The sequence below is a fragment of the Tenrec ecaudatus genome, chromosome 13, assembly GCF_050624435.1.
Source record: "Tenrec ecaudatus isolate mTenEca1 chromosome 13, mTenEca1.hap1, whole genome shotgun sequence".
NCBI lineage: Eukaryota > Metazoa > Chordata > Mammalia > Afrosoricida > Tenrecidae > Tenrec > Tenrec ecaudatus.
The window spans coordinates 134,869,722-134,877,563 of record NC_134542.1 but is presented as its reverse complement, the minus strand read 5'-3'; the positions used below and the strand labels follow the sequence as shown (position 1 = coordinate 134,877,563).

Sequence of the window (7,842 nt, the reverse complement as noted above, 5' to 3'; positions counted from 1 at the left end):
ACAACCCCTTTGGGGCTTGAATGGCCCGCTCACAGGGGGTCACCTAAGATCATCGGAAAACACGTATTTCCATTGGTTTTAGGAAGCGATACACCGCTCCTCTATCCATCTCCAGGCGAGTCCGCCCACATGCAGATACACCCACGTATGAGTACCCAGCATAGTAACATCATCACACCAACCCCGTCACATACACCCTGTATAAATACAGGTGTGTATGTGACGGGGTTGGTGCCATAATGTACTTATGTGGACCAGTCACACACGTGTAGAGAGCACCTGCTGTGTAGAAAGCAGCAGTATTGGAGGTAAAATGACACTTCATGAATTATAATTACTGGGTAAATGTAAAATCATTTACTGTAAAATCATCAACCACTGCAAAAAAAAATCTGTACCTGGGAACTTAAACTGGATGCTGATCGGTTTTTTTTTATATCCAACTGTGGTTGATGTGATTACTACCTCCTTGTGATAGTAATGGTTATGTAAAAAAAAAACCAGAATGGTAAATTATAGCAAACTAATGAACTGTATTGACTGGACTATGCCAGACATCATCTTTTGTATTCTTAAAGATATTGTCATATATTATTTTCATTAACAAATCATTCCATGACAATGGATCACATAGAAAAGAATCTTAGGAAAAGAAAATATAGTGAGGATTTTTTACAGAATGGTTTTACCTCAATAATTACAGCAGCAATTGAGAAACTGCAATGTGTTATTTGTTCTGAAGTTCTATCAGCCAACTCTATGAAGCCAAACAAACTAAAATGCCATTTTGTTTTTTCTTGTTTTTTCTAAAATACCATTTTGATAACAAGCATCTGAGCTTTGCCAGCAAGGATACCAACTATTATAGAAGCAAAGCTGATGGACTCAAGAAAGTCAGACTTGATACTGGTGGCAAGTACCTTAAACAAAATGTAGCAGCTGCTGAGGCTTCATATTTGGTGGCACTCAGAAGTGCCAGATCTATGAAACCTCACACCATTGCTGAGGATATACCACTGCCAGTGGCCAAAGACATTGTTCGAATTATGATCGGAGACACATTTGTTATGGAATTGAGTGCAATTTCCTTATCTATCGACACTGTCCACAGAAGAATAGATGACTATCTGCTGATATTCTTGATCAGGTAATCCAGGAAATTAAATCCACTCCGCTTCCAATATTTAGCATCCAGCTTGATAAACAGTTGCAAACTGTTCACAGTTACTGGTTTATGTGAGGTATATTAATGATGGCGGCTTTAAAGATGAGTTTCTTGTTTGTAAACCTCTTAAAATGACAACTACTGCACATGATGTATTTGACACGGTTGGTTCATTTCTGAAAGTGCATAAGATCTCTTGGGAAAAGGTTTGTGGTGTTTGCACAGATGGGGCTCCAGCTATGTTAGGAGATCAATCTGGATTTCAAAGTTTGGTACTGAGTGAGTCACCAAAAGTCATTGGAACTCACTGGATGACTCATCGACAAATATTAGCAATGAAGATGCTGCCACAAGAGTTATAAGAAGCTTTGAAAAGCATCATAAGTTATGTCAATTTTATAAAGGTGAGCACTTTAAACAGTTGACTGTTTTCACAACTGTGCAACAAGTTGGATGCACCGAATAATGCTCTGCTATTTCACACTGCAGTGAGATGGTTGTCAAGAGGAAAAGTTTTAAAACGTGTTTTTGAGATTCGTGATGAACTCAAAATGTTTTAAAATCAGAAGCAAGACCGCAGTTTGAAGCACTTTTCAGCAATAAATCTGAACTGTAGAAAATAGCCTACTTGGTTGCCATCTTGAATAAGTTAAATTTATCACTGCAAGAACCAAATGCAATATGCCTTGATTTGTCTGAAAAGATAATATCATTCCAAATGAAATTTCAGCTTTGTCAAAATAATTGGATGAAAATAAAATTTACATGTTGCCTGCCTTATCTTCTTTCTTTTGTGAACATGACATTGAATCAGACAAAAGGCTCATGATGATAATTTCCATAAAAGAACACTTGCACAAACTTGCAGACTAAATTTCATCGTACTTCCCAAATCTACCTAACACTCCATTTGCCCTTGCCAGAAACCCATTCACAGTCAAAGTTGAAGATGTTCCTGAGACAGCACAAGAGGAGTTCATTGAACTTACTAACAGCGATGCAGAGAGAACTGAGTTCTCTACAATGCCAGCTACAAAATTCTGGATCAAGTGTTTGCAGTCATATCCTGTTCTGTCTGAGACTGTGTTGTGCCGCCTTCTTCCATTTCCAACAGCATATCTTTGTGAAGTAGGATTTTCCACCTTGTTGGTTATTAAGTCTAAATACAGAAGTAGACTTGTGGTGGAAGATAATCTTCATTGTGCTCTTTCAAATACTGCCCTGAAAATTTCTGATCTGGTGAGAAAGCAGCTATCTCAACCTTAGCACTTATGTTGGCTTTTTATGTTTACTGTCGCGCAATGTAGCAATGTAGTTGACTGTTGTTATATTAAGACTGTTATCCATGCTACACCATGCTTCAAGACAAAAATTCATGTATTTGTAATTATAAATATGTATTTCATAATATATAATTACATATTGTTTTGTGATTAATCATTATGCTTTAACATGTTCAATTTGTAACAATGAAAATACATCCTTCATATCGGATATTTACATGATGATTTGTAACAGTAGCAAAATTACAGTTATGAAGTAACAATGAAGATAATGTTATGGTTGGGGGTTAACACAACACAAGGAACTGTGTTAATGGGTCGCGATATTAGGGAAGTTGAGAACCACTGCCTTAGAATGACTGACTACTTAATATCAAGAGGAAGCACTTACCCAAAGACAACATTCAGAAGGGTTGGGGAAGAAAGAGAAATGGAAATAGGGAACTCAGCGTGGAAGTGGGATAAGTGACAGAACTTTGAGGGCATTGCTAGGAATGAGACAGCACCAAGTGCATCTACATCATTGCGTGGAACAGTGATCTGCTCTGTAAACCTTCGCTCCGTTCACAACAAAAAACTAAACATAGTTAAGATTCCTTGTCAGAGAGAGACTGAGGTAGGTGAGAATAGAAGATGCTAGCCTGCTGGCTTTGAAGATGGAGGAAGGGACCACGAGGCAAGGGATCTAGGTGACATCTGGAAGCAGGAAAAAGCAAGAAAACCAATTTTAGCCTACAGCCTCCAGAAGGAATGCAGTCTCTGGAAGCGTAAGATAATATACCCTTATACAACGTTCAACCATTTCATTTGTGCTAAGGAGTCCTTGTAGTGCAAGGGTTAAGCACTTAGATTTTGAGCCAAAGGTGGGCAGTTTGAAAGCACCCAATATCTCTGCATGAGAAACACTTGATGATCTTTATACTCCAGCCGAGAAAACTGTGTGGGACAATTCTACTCGATGGCACCCAACAACAGTACAATGTTGGCAGTAATAGGTGACAGCAGAAATGGGAAGCTTATATTCCCAAGGAAGTTAAAAATAAACACATACAACTTGTTCAGGATCTTCTAGCTGGTAAGGGATGAGCTGGTAAATTCTATATAATTTGAACCCAAACATTTTATATCCCAAAAGTCATAAAATGGCATTCCCCACAGATTTCTGGTAAGATTCCAGGAGACAATATTACACAATGGTATTATAATTCACACAACTATTTGCAGTTGTATTTCACAAACATCTCCCCCTCCTTGCCCTTCTACTCCCCTCCAACCTGAGTCCAGTGCTTGATGCCCAATTCTGCTCTGGTTGACTTCTAAACCAGAACCATGAAAATGACAGCCATGACGAATATAACCTTATACAATGGAACAGTAGCTTACATGATCAACCTGGCTTGATTGGGTAGAGTCATATGGAATGTTCAGTTAGACACTTTTGGGAGAGAGTAAAGAGAGCATCACTGCCCTTGCTGTGGATTTGTCTGTCCTCCCCCCCCCCCACCTCTTTTCTCTTCTGTCTCTTGCATTCCTCTGTTTGTTCCTTTGTGTTTGTCTTCGGCTGGATCATTGTGCCCGAGTACCTTCCACCACCCCAGCTCTGTCTTGCTTTCTTAATGCCCAGGGAAAAAAAGCTGAGCCTTAAAGAAATAATGTTCTTCATAAATAGAAATGCTTGAATTTTTAATATATGTATTAAGAAAATATAAGGTTCATAGATTTCCTAAACTCTAAAAAATAAGCACATTTACGTTGTTTCTTTGAATGTGCCATTCATCCGATTTTTCTCTTTGTGTATGAAAATAGCCCTGGATATAGAAAGATGAAAGGTAACCATAGAATAATTTAGGGAGAGATGACTGGTATATAGGAAATGACGGTTCCCACTTACTAGCAAGCTTCTTAGAGCCACTGAAGATGAAAGTGTGAACTGCAGTTACTAATTCACCTGCTCTTGCACTTGTTATCCTAAGCGAAGAGGTAGTAAAAGGCAAGTCTGATGCGAGTGGGAAAGATCACCCATTTTTCTATCAGCTATATGTTTGGGCGTAAATTGCTGTGCAGCCATTCCCCGAGGGAACTCTGGAGTAAGAGCAAGTTGCAAATAAATGCTCCCAACTTTGCTTTCCACAGACTCAGCATGTTCAGCCCCGTAAGTGATGGTCTGAACAAGCAAATGTGCTTTTAACTTAGCTCTAAAATATGTCCTGATATGTGGGAGCTATTTTTAAGACAACAGCAAGGACCTGGCAGAATGATATTTGCCGAAACCCAAATTGCCTCACATATTTTCTGACCTCGCCCCACAATGAAGCCCCATCAAGTTATGATTATCCCCCAGGAAAACGCAGTTTGCATTGCACTGGGCATGACCACTCACCCTAAAGAGGTTGGCCATTTTTAAGCTGTGTAATGGGGGGAGAGAAAATGGCTGGCTAAACAAGGGTGTAGAAAATTCAGTAAGTGCCTTTTATAAGGGAAACAAAACCGAACAAAACCTTTAGCGTGAAACAGAAACAAGAGAACAACAGTTATGGATACAATATACATCTGTCTGTCTGCCTGCCTGCCTGCCTCCCTCTCTAACTACTGTGTAGCAGGCAGGAGGGAGTATAATATACTTAAACTACATTGTACTGTTATAGGAAAACTAATCTTTGTATTTCTTGTACTAAAGAGGGGAAGCACTCCGGGAAATTGTGGTGGGAGACTTGTTTCTTCCTCTTACTCAATCTCGACAGACTCTCTTCTTCACTCACTCTATGTCTTTCTTAAGGACAAGTGTGACGGGTTAAAGGTAAGCTTATGAATACTATTCATAAGATTTGGGTGAGACTAGTTGGCCACCAAAGACTTGCTAGATGGAACAAATCCTGGTCTCATGCACCGAAGAGCAAAGGAAAAAGGGGTGGGGATTGGAAGCCATGAGATCTTGGGTATTATTCCTCATTCAGAAGTAAACAGCAAAGAAAGGCCCTCCAATGGAAGTATCCTTTGGGGATGCATATGTCCAGGTGGCATACCTAGATCACACATCCAACTAGATGTGTGAATGAAACAGTACAATCCCACTTAAGTTACTGAAGGACCTTGGCGGTAGATTCCAAGTGGAAATAATGATGAAGCGATGTGGAATTGTACCATAAAAATATATATAAAGAAAGTGTGCATTTAGACAGGATTAGAAAAAGTCCTGGCAGGTGAGAGCATTGTGTGAAATGCTTGAAATGTGTGAAAGACTGTCCAGGAGTGAGAAATTATATTGTTTCCATGCTAGCTTAGAGCCCAGATTAGATTAGTACTCCTAGATTCCAGGTCTTACATGTTGCCCCAGGACTCATCTGAAAGGCAATATTCACATGCAGAAGTGCAAGACTTCTAACCGGATGTCGCTTGAGTAAGAATGATGGTTGATAATGCACAAACTGGCCGTCCCTGTGACCCCACTCCTTCCCCCCACCCAGTAATATGCCCCAGCAAAGAGATGGGGTTATAACTAGAACTGGCGGGGGCACCCAGAGGACAGCACGTTACCTTTAAACAGAACAATGGAATCTATGTTGATGAAAGTACTGGAAGCGAACAGGATTTCGTGGACCTGTGATGAGTCTTTGCCAAACCTGTGGCTTAAAAACCCAATGCCAGGTGCCTACTTTATTGTCGTCCCAATTCCAGACCACAGTTCTGATAACATGGGCCTGCTTGATATTCACCTTCATAAAAGGATCACCGAAGATACGGCAGTTACAGTAAAATATGAAGAAGATAGATGGTGCCCAGTTATCAATGGACTAGTGTCTGGACTCCTAGAGACATGTATTCAAGCAAGCAGCCATCTAAGTTAACTGGGTCCACAGAGAAGAAGCGCTCTAGCTTGTGTGATCCAACGATGACAATGAAAACAATTCTAAGGTGGCAACAGAAATGTATCAGAGCTAAAATTACGAACACCTAATTCATAGAAGTCTACGGAGATGACTGAGAGCCCCAAATCCATCTGCAGAGCATGTGGTCAGACTGAGCCGCTGGCAGGTCTGCTCGAGCTGTAGACGAGTCTCGCACAGTCCTGCTGTCAGGCAGAGACCATGGTAATCTTGAAGATGCCGAATCAAACTCGATGCTTGGCCAGATGAGCTCTTTATAGACCCGGCCTGATTTAGTTCTGAGTGCAAGTATCTCACTTGTTCTGTGGCAGAAATTTCCTCCCTGGCTTTTGGAATCTTGACGAAGGGCTTTTCTTTCTTATTCATTGTTTTTATATTGGTCATTATATTATTATTATGATTTTATCCTTGCCACCTGTGACAAATTTGGTTTGTATTGTTTCTGTTGCGTTTCCAAGTTTGTGATTCACAGGAGTGGATGCATAGTGATAATCGCTGACACACGGTTTGATGGGGGACAGAAGGGGAGCAGCAGGTGATAGGGAGGGAAGGGGCGTTTGAAGAGTGGGAAATGGAGATGGTAAAGGGGGAGGAATATTCTAAAATTGATGTGGTAATGACTGCTAAGATTCTCCTTGATACAATTGAACCATTGCAGTGTATGCTATCTAAATTAGGTGCCAATAAAACCTAAAAAACAAACAAATAATGCTTAACAGTCACTGAGCTTCTGTTAATAGGACAAAATGATTAAAAACTGGATAATGGTTATACTTGTAAAACATGAATATAGCTTATGTCACCAAATTATCATGGAAATAATTATGTTTTGTTATGCACACACACATATTTACCACAAAAAATAAATCTGAAAGGAAGGAGCTGATGATAAGTTGCACTCAAATGTACTGTCCTTGTTTGGATAAGTAAATCTGTAGAAAGAGTAACTGCATTCATGGTTAATGGGGGTTATGGCAAGGGAGAGTGGGGAGAATTGGTGAGTCAATAACATTGAGACCATCGCTTCTCGTCCTTTTGGCTAAGATCAAATGTAGTATCTGTTCTTATGAGTTTAATAACATTGAGTCCAAAGAAGAAAATGCTCTAAAATTGATTATGGTAATGGTTGTACAAGTCTTCTTGACATGATTGGACTATTGAATTGTATCCTATGTGGATTATGTGGCAATAAAACTGTTTTTTAGAAAGTGTCCTGGTATTTTAAAATATCCAATTAAAATTGCTAGAGAACAGTAACAGTCACTATAGCAAAGAAGACATTGAGAAAGCCAACAAACACACGAAAAAATATTCATAATCATTAGCTACTAGAAGGATGCCAAGCTAAACAGAAAACAAAAAATCAAAACAGGAAACCACCTCCATGCCATCGAGTCAATTATGACTCATGACTACATTGTAGGACAAAGTAGAAGTGCTCCTTGGGGTTCCCTAGACCGTAGCTATTTATGGGAGTAGAGAGACTTGTTTTCCTCCTGAGTGGCTGACG

General features: G+C 39.7%; 1 pseudogene; it reads left to right on the top strand.

The window, feature by feature from the left end:
- Positions 1-7,351: 7,351 nt before the first annotated feature.
- On the top strand, positions 7,352-7,505 carry LOC142425041 (U2 spliceosomal RNA; annotated as a pseudogene).
- Positions 7,506-7,842: the final 337 nt, after the last annotated feature.